The sequence below is a fragment of the Leptopilina heterotoma genome, unplaced genomic scaffold, assembly GCF_015476425.1.
Source record: "Leptopilina heterotoma isolate Lh14 unplaced genomic scaffold, ASM1547642v1 Lhet_1, whole genome shotgun sequence".
Taxonomy (NCBI): domain Eukaryota; kingdom Metazoa; phylum Arthropoda; class Insecta; order Hymenoptera; family Figitidae; genus Leptopilina; species Leptopilina heterotoma.
This window is the reverse complement of record NW_025110812.1, coordinates 699,360-715,115: the sequence shown is the minus strand read 5'-3', so window position 1 is coordinate 715,115 and position 15,756 is coordinate 699,360. Positions and strand designations below refer to the sequence as shown.

General features: G+C 30.2%; 1 protein-coding gene across 1 annotated transcript in view; it reads right to left on the bottom strand.

Moving 5' to 3' along the window:
* Positions 1-15,756, bottom strand: part of LOC122497567 — a 422,553-nt gene that overhangs the window by 246,551 nt on the left and 160,246 nt on the right. The gene's annotated exons all lie outside the window — the stretch shown is intronic.

Sequence of the window (15,756 nt, the reverse complement as noted above, 5' to 3'; positions counted from 1 at the left end):
AAGATTTTTGTTCTACTCAACCTTTACTATCTTCCTTTACCTAAGTTGCATATCTACTCTATTCGAATAAGAGTAAAAAATAAATGTGGGATTTCTTTTTACAAATTGGTGAAAAATATTGGGAAATAATGTACAAGGAAAAAGGTAGTGACGCAGGAAGAAAGAACTGATAGAGAGTGTGGAAAAAACAGGAAACTTGCACAGAATGCTGCTTTTTCAGCACTTGTTACTAAACGTTTTACTTTCTTTTTCTCATCTATGATCGCTTTATTTCCTTTCACACTTGTAAAACCGACCTGTTTCTCGCTTCTCCACCCCTTAATTCGTTTTCCATTCTTTTCCATTTGTAAAACTCGTTACCAATCGATGCTACACAGTTCTTTTTATACCAGAAAACTGAAAAGCTTTAAGCTTTCTCGCAATGGGAGGAAAAAGAACAAGGGGAATGGAGTATATATATAAAGAGAGAAATGAAAAAGAAGAAAACGCAAATGAAAATAAGAACATGCGAGGTGAGAATTAGCGGCTTACTTCATACAGAAAATAATATCCTACACCTTGTTTTGTAAGTACAACAATTCAGTTTTTGTAAATATTCAGACCAGAAATATTATTAATATATAATGATGAATAAAGATAATTCGACATATAACACCATCAAAAATGGTATTAATATTTAATGATGAATAAAGATAATTCGATATATAAAGTATAGGGATCGACCCTAGTCATCCCCACATTTTTTGTCAGGGTATTCCAACACAACGATTGCTAATTGTGAATTTAATATAATTTTTTTAATTTCTAGTATTAATGCAACCTTTTTTTGAGTAAAATTCACGAGAAGTAAGGTTTTTAATACTTTGGAATTCATTCGAAACCTACAAAATGCTCTATACTAAGATTCTTTGGTAATTGGAGTCTTTCAGTCTAGGTCTTGAATTTATTAATATTTCCAGAAGGAACCAATATGTCTCAACAGAGTTTTTTAGATTAATTTATCACATATAAAAAAATTTTTATTTAAAGAAAGTGATACATGAATCCGAATAAAAAATATAGGGATCGACCCCACGTATCTCCACCCTTTTTGTCAGGATGTTCCTATGCAACTATTGCTAATTTTGAATTTAATATTATTTTTTTAATTTCTACTATCAACGCACCCATTTCTAAGTAAAATTCATGAATAGTAAGGTTTTCATTATTTTGGAACTAATTGGAAACCTACAAAATGCTCTGTACTAAGATTCTCCAGTAATTGGTGTCTTTTAGTCTAGATCATAAATTATTAATATTTCCGAACGGACAAATATGTTTTGAGAGAAATTTTTGCATTAATTTATGACATATAAAAAGATTGAGTTTTAAAAGAAGAGATAGTTTAATACGAATAGCAAGTATAGGGATCGCCTTAAGTCATCCCCACCCTTTTTGTCGGGGTATTCCTACACAACTACTGCTAATTGTAAATTTAATATTATTTTTTTAATTTCTACTATTAATTTAAACTTATTTATGTGAAATTTTTAAAGTAACAACTTAGGAAACTCTTTGAAATTATCTACGGTCTGGTTTTGGTCAGCGCAAGAGAGAATATGGAATTGCGTTCGTGGATGGTGGAATATTGACTGGATAAGAGTTTCGAGGTAAAAGCACAGCAAGCGGAAAATCGGAATAGTTACGGATATGACCATGGCGATTTATAACCAAGAATGGTAGCAAGAGACCGCCATATATGACATTACGGTCGCCGCCTTTTCCATCCTACGCAACCCCCATATCGCGACCTTTAGTGATTTAATAACGCTCCACTGTCACCCCAACTTCCTTTCTTGTCCTTTCCTTCCTCCCATGCACCCTTTTCAGCTCGTCCATCTCTATACATTTGGTAGACGTTATTATGGCGAGGCTCAACCACGAAAAATTCGCGAAGAACCAACCAAGTCTAAAGCGGGATCACATGTACGCGACAAGAGTTCCTAAAGAGTACCCGGGATCGGTAATTTAGACGTGAGAGGAAGTTTTATGAATGTAAAGGGTGACGACATCATTTTCCAAGTGTAGTATGGGCAACATTTTTCCAGTGGACAATCTGAACGAGTCTTTGAATCATCAATTTCTCGTATCAGATTTTAAAAGTAAAATTAATTAAATATAGTTGCGACTTTCTTTAATTTTCTACCCTTATGTGGGTAATAGAAGAATACGAAGTTATTCTCAAAAACATATATATCTTGTCTAAAACTATTGACAACTATAGAGCCAAATTAAAACATTGAAAGTTAAAGCAATATCATTGTAAGAGGATTTTTAAGTTTCGTAGATAATATAAAAGAGTTTTCAAAGTTGTTATTTTAAAATTTCACTTAAATAAGTTTAAGTTAATACTAGAAATTAAAAAAATAATTTTTAATTCACAATTAGCAATAGTTGTGTAGGAATGCCCTGACAAAAAGAATAGGGATGCCTAGGGTCGATCCCTATTCTTTCTATTCTGATGTGTCTATCACTTTTTATAAATACCAATCTTTTTCCATGTGATAAATTAATCTAAAAAACTCTGTTAAGACATATTGGTCCCTTCTGAAAATATTAATAATTCAAGACCCAGGCGAAAAGACTCCAATTACCAAAAAATTTTAGTACAGAGCATTTTGTAGGTTTCCAATTAATTCCAAAGTATTCAAAATCTTGCTATTCATGAATTATACTCAAAAAAGGTTGCGTCAATTGTAGAAATTAAAAAAATAATATTAAATTTAAAATTAGCAATAGTTGTGTAGGAACACCCTGACAAAAAGTTGTGGATACCGGGGGTCGATCCCTATACCCGATCAAGAAGGTTTTCGAGATTTTTATTAAACCTAAAGACATATCGACAATAGTTTTAACGAATTTATCTCAGAAAGCTTGTAATCCATAGTACAGTTTATAGGTAATATATTAACTGTACTAATATTATTTGTCTAAGTATGTTCTAACAACAGAAATTGGGATGACGAGGGTTAATCGTTGGATGTACAATTAGAAATTATTATCTGTCATTATCTGTAATGGTCCATACTAGTTCATTCGTTATATGTACCACTGTTGTGAATGTCGCAAAAGATCTTTAAATGTGCACAAACGTGAAATAATGAAATTAGAAAATTTGACACTAATTAAAAACGGTATTTATATATTAATGATGAATAATATAATTCCTTAAAAATTGTTTTTTTATTCTCCCAAAACAAGAAAGATTTAAAGTGAGATGATCATTTTTCGACAGAAGAAAGCAGCAAACTTTAAAATTATTTCCTCCCTGTTTATATAACGGAATCCATTTTTCCCGGTTCTACAGATAAAAGGTGAGAATTCCATTTCCACTTTCAACGCGAAATAAAAGCTTCTTTCGTTATGTTCTTCTTTTTCAAGAAAAGTATAATCAGTTGTATTGTCTGGCCTTGGAAAATCTCTTGATTAGGGAGTGTTAAAGCTATTGCTATATCGCTGATTGTTTGAAGTCTGAGAAAATAACTTTTACAAAAGAACATCTCCCTTAAGCCAGAGAGGAGTGCCTCTATTATCCTTCTGGCTTTCGAAGGGTAAGATTCTTTTCTGATACTTTAGCATCGCTGATTATCTAGAACCTTGAAATTTTAAGGACATCGATAAGAACTATGCTACTTATTATTTTTTTTAATACAACATTTTAATTTATAATTTTTTCATTAGATTTCTTTTTTTAAATACAATGTTGGTTATCAATTTTTATTATGATTTTGATATATGAGATAGAATGAAAATGAAACAAAAACAAGTAGTTAATAATGTAGATCAAATTTTAAACATTTTCTATAGAGATTTTGTGTTGGTAATTGTAGACAAAGCGGATGTTTTTGTTAAATATTTCTTTTGTTAGGATTACTAATTGGAGTGTTTCTACCATGAATCATATATAATAAACCGTGTTATGTTGTTCCATATATGTAAATTCAATTCTAAAGGTTTCAACATTGAAACAATATAATACAATAACTCTTTTTTTTCTGATATTATTATCCTGTCTCAATCATGATTCCCAAAAAAATTATGTTATACAAATATTAAGTATATGGAGTGTATAACTCCTTTTTCATTTTAAGCCAAGTATTAAAGCCATTAGGCCATAAGAAAGAAGGAAATCTTTACTTTGTTATACAATATTTTTATATATTCCTTTCAAATCATCGCAGAGGCAGAAAAAAATTTTTTATTTATCAGGAGAAAAATTTACTATTTTCTGCATTTTTTTGCCTTCTGGAATATTGAATTCCTCTTCGTATATACGAAATTATTTTTTATAAGTATTCTATACAATCTTGAAATGTGATTTTGCTCTGTTATTAATTCATCATTTTTGACTAAATATAATTTTGAAAATGATGACCTATAAAATCCGGTATGCGATAGGTAAGGATATGCGAAGTGGTTATTAGAGTAGAGGTGTCTGGTATCACAAGTATTGGTGAGCATCGTGGATGTGGCTTACCAGCCATAAGGATGTTTCAAGTATGAGGTTGTGCTTCCATCACCTTTTTCGCATATCCCAATATACTCTACAAGTTCTACCTCTTCTTCTATATAACCCCGGGCGTTGTACGTATTACATAGTTACGTGTTGCACACTCGGTAAACTCTGGTATGTGCTGCAGTCGTGTAAGGTCATGCGAGAGATGGTAAAAGGTATATAAGATATATAAGTTTTAAACTCCGGTTCTATAAAGTATGAGAAACACGCAAAAAAGAGAGATTTTACAAAAAAAAAATAGTAAAAATGCATTTTCCCAAGATGTCATCAGCAAAATTTTTCAAATTCCCAAAATGTTTCATCATTAATTTATGTATTGATGATTATTCATTATTAATACATTCAAAACTGTTCGTGACAAAATGATGAATGAAAACCACAATAAGTTGATCGACTAAATGATCCAGGACAAATTATTTGATATTACTAAATTCATTATTATAGTTTAGTACAACAACAACAACTATGATTACATAAAAATCCAGTCAAAGTGTATTTTTGTGTTCTTTAATTAAAACCGAAGATATTTTTGCACTTCTATTCGTGTATCTCACTTAAATCTCTTAGATTTAATAGTAGAAGTAGAAGAAAATATTTTAAAAATATTATTTAAGGTAGTTGTGTAGGAATACCCTAACAAAAAAGGTGGGGATATTTGGGATCGATCCCTATACATTTTATTCGGATTCATGTATCACTTTTTTTAAATAACAATCTTTTTATATGTGATAAACTTAAGTAAAAATCTCTCTCAAAACATATTTGTTCCTTTTGGAATTAGAAACAATGTAAGCCTGTACTTAAAGTCTTCAATTACAAAAGAATCTTAGTACAGAGCATTTTGAAGTTTTTCTATTAATTTTAAAGAATTAAAAACTTTACTATTCATGAATTTTATTTAAAAAGGATTGCGTTAATAGCAGAAATTAAAAAAAGTGTATTAATGTCATAATTAACAATAGTTGCATAGGAACACCCTGACAAAAAATTGTGAAAACCGGGGGTCGACCCCGTACACTTTCGATTCGGATTTAACTGACAATTTCTTTAAATAACAATCTTTTTATATGTAATAAATTGATGTAAAAAACTCTCTCAAAGGATATTTGTCCCTTCTGGAAATATTAATAATTTAAGAAGTAGACTTAAAGACGCCAATTACCAGAGAATCTTAGTACAAGGTATGTTGTAGGTTTTTAATTATTTCCAAGGAATTCATAATCTTACTATTCATGCATTTTATTTAAAAATGATTGCGTCAGTAGCAGAAATGAAGAAAATTATATTAATAGCATAATTTATAATAGTTGCATAGGAATACCCTGACAAAAAAGTGGGGATACCTGGGATTGATCTCTGTACTTTTTATTCGGATTTATGTATCACTTTCTTCAAATGACAAATTTTTTCATATGTGATAAGTTAATGTAAAAATCTCTCTCAAGAAATATTTGTCCCTTCTGAAAGTATTAATAACAATTTAAGATCTAGACTAAAAGACACCAATTACAAAAGAATTCTTAGTACAGAGCATTTTGTAGGTTTCCAAATAATTCCAAAGTATTAAAAACTTAACTATTCATGAATTTTACTTAAAAAAGGTTGCGTTGATAGTAGACATTAAAAAAATAATATTAAATTCAAAATTAGCAATAGTTGCATAGGAACACCCTGACAAAAAGGATAGGGATGACTTGGGTCGATCCCTATACTTTCTATTCGGATTTAACTATCACTTCCTTTAAACAGCAATCTTTTTATATGTCATAAATTAATGTAAAAATATCACTCAAAACATATTCGTCCGTTCGGAAATATTAATAATTTATGACCTAGACTGAAAGACACCAATTACAAAAGAATCTTAGTACAGAGCATTTTGTAGGTTTCCAATTAGTTCCAAAGTAATAAAAACCTTACTATTCATGAATTTTACTTAAAAATGGTTGCGTTGATAGTAGAAATTAAAAAAATAATATTAAATTCATAATTAGCAATAGTTGCATAGGAACACCCTGACAAAGAAAGTGGAGATATCTGAGGTCGATCCCTATACTTTATATCTGAATTCATTTATCACTATCTTTAAATTTCAATCTTTTTATTGTGTGATAAATTAACCTAAACAACTCTGTTAACACATATTGATCCTTTCTGGATATATTAATAATTTAAGACCTAGACTGAAAGACTCCGATTATTAAAAAATCTCAGTGCAGAGCATTTTGTAGGTTTCCAATTAATTACAAAGAATTAAGAACTGTACAATTAAGGAATTCTATTTAAAAACGATTGCGTCAACAGCAGAAATTAAAAAAATTATATTAATAGCATAATTAATAATAATTGCGTAGGAACACCCTGACAAAAAATGGGGTCGATCCCTATGCTTCTTATTTTGAATTCTATTTTTCTAAACTCTAAATTTTCTCGCATATTCAGAAATGTTACATGATTTAAATTTCTTGACCTCAAGGAAAATTGCTGAAAACTTTAAGAATCAGCAGATGCATATTTCCCAAAAAACAATGAAGAAAATTTCAATAATTGTTGAATGAAGTATAAAAGGGATATTCCAAAAAGTAGAACTTTAGAACTGAAATGAGTTTTTTTTTCTTTGTTTGAAGAGAATGGATTTTAAAGCAGGAAACAGAATTGAAAAGATGGGATGAGACTGGATAGAGGACTCTTAGGAGAGCCGTGTGGAATTTGCATAATTGTTTCGCTGATAAACTTTTTAGTCCAAGGTCTATCCTTTCTAAATGAGAAAGAGACTATATATTTCCCAGTGAATAAGGAGATAATTACTGACATTTTGCTAAACTTTTTTTGCATTTCACAATTTTCTTTCTTTTTATCACAAAATTTTCATTCTTTATCAATCAAAAGCTGTCACACAGTGGGCATAAGCTTCTTTGAATTAAATTGAAGCTTTCAAAACAAGTTCTAGTTTCTACACGCCACGATATCTAGAGATCGTATAGTAAACATATATCTGCAAGCAAACGTCCTGCTTCCTCTCCTTTAGTCACTATTTATCGAGTTTACAACTGCAATGAAACTTTACGGACCAATTCCCTGCTTCATGTGGAATATGATACGTGAAACTGAGACGAAATTCATCGAAAGTTATTCATCAATTTTTATTTTGTTTTAATAAACAATTTTTCGATTACAGATATGATGAAATATAGTATCTTGATGGAGGTATTAAAAATCCGCACACACATCATATTTTCCCATCACCAAACTCGATGAGTTAATTAATTTTCGCTGAATAACAAATCAAATTTTCAATTAATTGAACAATGGAGGGATTTCCTTGAAGGGATAAAGATATGAGAACCTGAGAGTGACAAGAGCAACATTCAATCATCAATATCTAGTCAGGGCAACGATGTGCTAAATCGTATAGTGAGCGTAGACAAATAATTGGAACCACTCCCCGGGAAAACAATCCAATTAAACGGCTTGAAATCCGAGGGCCACCGCAGAGCCTGGGATTATTCGACTTTTGGTTAATAATTCATAGCGTAGCGGATTTCGAACGAACCGCAATTTCCACGACCCAACACCAATTTCAATACGTGTGTGTCTCCGCTCACAAAAGTCATCAATTCAAAGTTTTGAAAATCATTCAAAACCGCAAGATTAATATCGTCCCAATGGATTTAAGATTGTTTTATTAAAAAACAAAAAAAAAATTATAGATGTAAATGTACTTGATCTACTATTGACAAATATAGAAGCGGAAATCGATGCGCTGAAAATTGTCGTTTCTTCAAAGAAGAGGACCCAGTAACTATTAAAGAGCAAAGTTTCAAGGTAGAGAAACTTTCCGATGGGAGGTTTCTAAGTTAATGTCACTCTCTTAAAGGAAAGAAGATACTGTTTTGAATGGATAGTTCGGTTTACGAAGCAAATCGAAGTAACACGCTGTCCAGTAGAAATGTCTTTATATAAAGAGCATTTTTGTTTTTTTTATATTTCTTTCTCCATTTTCCACTTTGTCGTGTGTCTACATTTTTTTCTTTAGATGTTTTCAATCGATCCATTGAGTTGCATGCATATCTTTTCTATAAAGCTCTCTAAAAGCTGCAAAACAAATCAGAAGAGGCGAATGGGAAACGCATGAAAGGGACTCCTAACGGCTTTCATCTGTAAATAATTCGAGGTAAAATTGTAAATAGATTTTGTAAATGCGTTAGTTTGCTCGTCATGGTATTTAAAGTTATTTGCCATTGAATTTTATTCAAAATTGAGGAGGATTTTTTAATTATCCTCTTAATACTAATTACTAATGCCAATTAGATGCTGTATCAGACAATGCAAACAGAATAGTCAACTGTTAAGCCGTACAATCTCCGCAGGGTTCGCACTCTTACTACTAAAACCTACTATTTACCTGAACCTGACTGTTAATAAAACAGTTCTACTAATTGTTAATAGAATTCTACTAATCAATTAGTAAAATCTACTAATAATTAGTAAAATTTCACTATTTGTTAGTAAAATTATAACTAAATCATTTGATGGAAGACTTTTCGTCTTTTTCATTAGTAACTTTCTACTAATTCAGATTTAGAGAGAAAAACTATTCTCAAAAATTATAATCAAATTCTTTAAAACGATTCAATTATTTTCAAAAAATATTCCAATTTTCAATTATTTTCATAAATAATAAAATTTTTACAGGAGTTCAATGAATTTAGAATAGCATTTTCAAAAAAAATTCGAAATAATCAATTATTTAACAAAATTTTTATACAATTCTTCACAATAATTCAATTACTTTCACTAATAATAACATTTTTCATGGAAAATCAATTTTTTTAATAAAATTTTGATAAAATTCTAAACAAGAACTCAATTATTTTCATAAATAGTAAAATTTTTCTCAGGAATTCAATTATTTTTGAAAATTTTAATAAAATTCTTTGCACTTGTTTAATTTTTTTAATAAATAATAAAATTCATCGCAGGATTTCAATTATTTTTAATTCCATTTTACAGGAATTGCAAAAAAAGTAATTATTCTTAAAATTTTAATTTCAATTCCTCGAAAAAATAAATTATTTAAAAAAAATTTTCTTTTTTAATTCTTTGCAAGAATTTAATTATTTACAGAAATATAAGAATTTTTCACAGGAATTCAATTATTTTCAAATATTTTAATAAAATTGTTCGAAAGAAATCAATTATTTTAAATACAATTTTAATTAAATTTTTTTGAAATAATTCAATTATTCTTTTAGATTTTAATAAAATTCTTCACAAAAATTCAATTATTTAAATAAATAAATCTTCAAAAGAATTCAATTATTAAAGATAAATAACAAAATTATTCCCGAAAATTCAATTATTTTGAGGCATTTTAATAAAATGTTTCGCAATGATTCAATTATTTTCATAAATAATAAAATTCTTTTCAAGAATTCAATTATTTTTGAAAATTTTAATAAAATTCCTAGCAACTATTCACTTATTTTCATAAATAATAAAATTCATCTCGGGATTTCAATTATTTTCAATAGAATTTTATAGGAATTGCTCAAAAAATGGAATTATTCTTAAAAATATAATTTTAATTCCTGAAAAAAACAATTATTTAAAAAAAATATTTATTTTTAAATTTCTTTGAAAGAATTGAATTATTTATAAAAATATTATAACTTTTCATAGGAATTCAATTATTTAAAAATATTTTAATAAAATTGTTCGAAAGAAATCAATTGTTTTAAATAAAATTTTAATTAATTTTTTTGAAATAATTCAATTATTCTTTTAGATTTTAATAAAATTTTTTCCAAAAATTAAATTATTTTCATAAATAACAATATTTGTCACAAGAATTCAATTATTTTTGAAAGTAATAAATTTCTTCTTGGAAATTCAATTATTTTCGAAAAATTATAATAAAATCGTTCGCAAGAATTCAGGACTCATTTATTTAAAAAATTTTTGCAAAAATCTTTGTAGGAATACAATTCTTTTGATGAATAATGAAAATTTCTCACGAATTCACTTATTTAAATTAGAATTTGCATAAAATTATTGGAAGGAAATCAATTATATAAAAATGTTTATAAAATTCTTCGCAAGAATTACACTATTCTTATAAATATTTAAATTCTTCCATGAATAATAAAATTTTTCATTGGAAAAATGTAAAATTCTAGCTAACTATGGCTAAAAATTATAGCCAAATTTAACAAATAAACAATGGGCAATAGCTAAAATAGTTTAAAATCTTAAAATTCTTATATTTTGACTGTGGTCAAAACTAATGAATCCTTGGCTAATAAAAAAAATATTTAAAACACTCAAAATTTCTATATTTTTTACCACGGCCAAAAATTTAGCAAGCTATGGCCAAGGATATAAATAGCCTTTGGTATTTTTTTATAGATAGCTAGATTTTGAAAATAATCAAAATATAAAAATTTTTAAGTAAAATTCAGAACTAATTCAGAACTGTTTAATAATTCACTGAACAAAATTTATACTAATTCTGTTAAACGAAAAACATATTTTCTTTTCATTTATAACTTTTTTCAAGTGGAATGAGGGAGAGGAATTTTTTTTTAAAATATAAAATTCAAAAAGAATTATTAAAGGAAAAAAAATTTTTTACCATTATTTTTTTAAAATTGAAAAGAAAATTTACTCTCAACTTTATATATATATGTACACGAAAGCAAGTAGCTTTTGTTGAACGAAATTTTTATGTGCCCAGGGCAAGAAACCTGAGCTTCTCTTTTCTTATCTTTTTTCTTCTCTTTTTCTTCTTCGTTTTCTTTTATCTTTCTCTCCATTTTCCATGACTGGGTTAGAGCTTCAATCATAAGTTCTGACATAGTCTGGTCTACATCCAGGATCACTAATCCTGGTTGCGTTGCAGTGTCAGGGGTCGTGGGTGAAGGGGGAAGTGGATGCGTGATGGTAAGTCTGACTTTCTGGCAGAATTTCAAAAGCTCTCGATTTCCCCATGGTTGAAACACAGACCTCTACGTATTTTCCCCAGGGAATCATCATTATTTTTCTTCTCATATTCGGTTCAAAAAAAAAAAAATTTCTAATTTTTTGTGCACTGGAGATGAAACATTTCAAAAAATTGGTTTAGAAATAAATTTTATTTTTGTTTAATGTTTAATAAAGTGTTAGGGTTTTCTTTTAAAAAAATAAAAGAAGAATAGTGGAACTATCAAGATAGACGTTGTCATGATAACCGGAAGTATAATAAACAATTTTTAGCTTTATTAAAAGTGGAAGAGGGCAGCTGACGTCTATAAGAAAGCGTCATAGAGAACTTTATAGAAAAAGTAAAGGTCACTGATGACTGCAGAATAAGTTTATGAATGGTCTTTACTTAATGAAAGTAAAAAAAGAACATATACATTCATGTTAAAAGTAGATTGTTTGATATTTGCTTTCACTTATTTCTAACTAGAACAATAGTAATAAAAATAAATCTACTTTATAATGACGTCTTACAATTGTCTAACCATTGTAACCTTTACTAGTAATTACATATAGTTTTGACAAAATAACTATACAGAAAATTTTTTTTTTTTGCCAAAGCTAGAACTTTGATTTTCTCTTAACCTTTTCCGGAATAATGGTTTTGAATAAATTTTAGTTATTAGTTGTAAAAATTTAAAAGTAGATTTAAAATAAAAATTGCATTTACAATTCAAAATAGACGATTGACATATGTGATAATATTAGATGGCAAATATTAGATGATTTAATATGTGAGTCTTTCAGCTTTGTAAAGTGGATTGGATACAGAAACAATCGACCACTGAGTAGCGAGACACACAATCAGTGTGATACGTGGGAAAGTACCACGTGTGCCCTGTCAAGTGCAGGTTTGACGTAAGCCACGCGTTCTACGTGCACGTGACATGACGTAGGCATTACTACAGAACACATATCCCACCTCATATTAAAGTATACATATATCTATAATTTGTATGAAAATATTAAACTAGATTCTTGCCCTGGTAAGATATTTATTAAATTAGAAATAATTTAGAATTCTAATTAAATAATGAAATAATGTTAAAATAATACAATTAATTTTTTACTCTCAATTTCCACTGCCCCTTCCAATTTTCCATTCTTACTTTCAACTTTACACTTTCACTTCCCACTCTCACGTTTTACTTTCCATTGTCATTTTCCACTCCTACTTTCCACTGTCACTTCTCATTTTTCATTCTCACTTTCACTTCCCATATTCCATTCTCACTTCCTACTTTCCACTTTCACTTTTCACTATCACTTCACATTTTCCATTCCAAATTTCCACTCTCACTTTTTACTTACCACTCTCACGTTTTACTTTCCATTGTCATTTCTCACTCCTACTTTCCACTGTCACTTTTTAATTTTCATTCTCACTTTAACTTTCCACTTCCACTTCCCATTTTCCATTCTCACTTCCTAATTTCCACTTTCACTTTTCACTCTCACTTCCCATTTTCTATTCCTACTTTCCACTCTCACCTTTCACTTTCCACATTCACTTCCCATACCTACCTTAAAATCCCATTTTCTACTCTCACTTCCTACTTTCCACTCTCACTTTTTACTTTCCACATTCACTTCCCATACCTACTTTAAACTACTATTTTCCACTCTCACTTCCTACTTTCCACTCTCACTTTTTACTTTCTGTTTTCACTTCCTATACCTACTTTACACTCCCAATTTCCACTGTCCCTTCCAATTTTTCATTCTCACCTCCTACTTTCCACTTTCACTTCTCACTCTCACTTTTTACTTTCCATTCTAACTTCCCACTTCTACTTTCCACTTTCACTTCCCATTTTCCCTTCTCACTTCCCACTCTCACTTTCTATTTTCCACTTACCACTCCTAATTTCACTTCACACTTTCGTTTCCCACATTCAACTCCTACTTTCCACTCTCACTTCCCACTACCACGTACTCCTAGAGAGGGGAACAACATTTAATTCATTTATTTTTTATTCATCACTAAATATTAATACCATTTTTCTATGGTTGTGCGAAAGAGGAAGTGAGAAGTGAGAGTGGGAAATGAAAAGTGGGAGTAGAGAGTGAAAAGTGGAAGTGGGAAGTAAAAGAGGAAAGTGAAAGTGGAATTTGAGATTGAAAAATGAAAGAGGAAAGTGTAAGTGGAAAGTGAGTGTGAAAAGTGGATGTCAAAGTGGTAAGTGTGAGTTGGAAGTAAACGTGAGAAGTGAGAGTGGGAACTGGGAGTAGTAAAGTTATAGATTCGTACTCCTGGAGAGGGAAACAGCATTTAATTCATTTATTCATCATTAAATATTAATACCATTTTTCTATGGTTGTGCGAAAGTGGAAGTGAGAGTAGGAAATGGGAAGTGAAAGTCAAAGTGGAAAGCGTGAGTTGGAAGTAAACGTGAAAAGTGAGAATGGAAAGTGGGAGTAGTAAAGTTATAGATTCGTACCCCTAGAGAGGTGAACAACATTTAATTCATTTATTTTTTATTTATCATTAAATGTTAATACCATTTTTCTATGGTTTGGTGAGAGTGAAAAGTGATAGTGGAAAATGGAAAGTGGGAGTTGAAAGTGAAAAGTGGAAGTGGGAAGTAAAAGAGGAAAGTGAAAGTGGAATTTGAGTGTGAAAAGTGGAAGTAAAAGAGGAAAGTGTAAGTAGAAAGTGAGAGTGAAAAGTGGAAGTCAAAGTGGAAAGTGTGACTTGGAACTAAACGTGGGAAGTGAAAGTGGAAAGTAGGAGTAGTAAAGTTATAGATTCGTTCTCTTGGAGAGGGGAACAAAATTTAATTCATTTATTCATCATTAAATATTAATACCATGTTTCTATGGTTTGGCGAAAGTGGAAGTGAGAGTGGGAAATGGAAAGTGGGAGTAGAAAGTGGGAAGTCAGAGTAGAAAGTGTGAAGTGAGAGTGAAAAGTGGAAGTGGAAAGTAAAAGGGGAAAGTGAAAATGGAATTTGAGAATGAAAAGTGGAAGTGAAAGAGGAAAGTGTAAGTGGAAAGTGGAAGTCGAAGTTAAAAGTGTGAGTGGGAAGTAAACGTGGGAAGTGAGAGTGGAAAGTAAGAGTGGTAAAGTTATAGATTCGCACCCCTGGAGAGAGAAAAAGCATTTAATTCATTTATTCATCATTAAATAGTAATACCATTTTTCTATGGTTATGCGAAAGTGGAAGTGAGAGTGGGAAATGGAAAGTGGGAGTAGAAAGCGGGAAGTGTGAGATTAGAATGTGGGAAGTGAGAGTGAAAAGTGGAAGTGAGAGTGGACAGTGAAAGTGGAAAGTGTGAAAGTAGAAAGTGTGAAGTGAAAGTGAGAGTGGATAGTGGGAAGTGAAAGTGAGAGTGAAAAGTGGAAGTGAAAGTGGGAGTTGGAAGTAAACGTGATGTAGAAAGTGGGAAGTGAGAGTGAAAAGTGAAAAAGTTACAGAATCGACCCCGCCAGAAATTAGTGGTCCTATTTGAACAGAGATATGAGAAAAGTGAAAAATGAAAAGTGAAATCGTTAGAAAATCAGCTCCTGCTTTTAAATCGCTTTTTGATTCAGCATAAGGACACGTTGAAGACAGGCATTTCATATCTCGACATAACCGAAAAGGAAGGGTCAACGGGGTCGAGGGAAAGGGGTCGTTCTCCTCGTCGTCGACGTCGTCCGTAATTTATGGTGGAAGTTTCGATGCTCCACTGGTGCGTTTAGGGTGAAACTTTAAAATATTAAAATAGCTATGCCAGAACGCGATACGATAGAGGCTTGAACTGCGCCAAGAGATTTATCATGCGCGCGAGATATCGCCTGTACTTTGTATAATACATACACACGTGAATGGATAGAGTACCTAGAGGACACAAACGATGACACTACATTGAGACGAACCCTCGCATACATAACATGTATATGTATGCCTATGAATATATCGCAGGGTTTAGTCTCTCCTCTACCAGAGCAGTCATACATATACCTTACCAAGGGAGCTGAAATCATTTTTTTCCCAAACTATTTTATTATAAATAATTCCAAACAAAAATCCACCATTTCTTATTTTTATAAATTTATCATATTCATTCAAACATTTTTTATTTTTTAAAATAAATTTTTAAACAACAGAAAAAAGGTAGGAGAACATTTATAATTTATGTCCATAGACCCCTTCTGAATCATTCAATTCTTATCGAACTAAAAATACATTTCCACT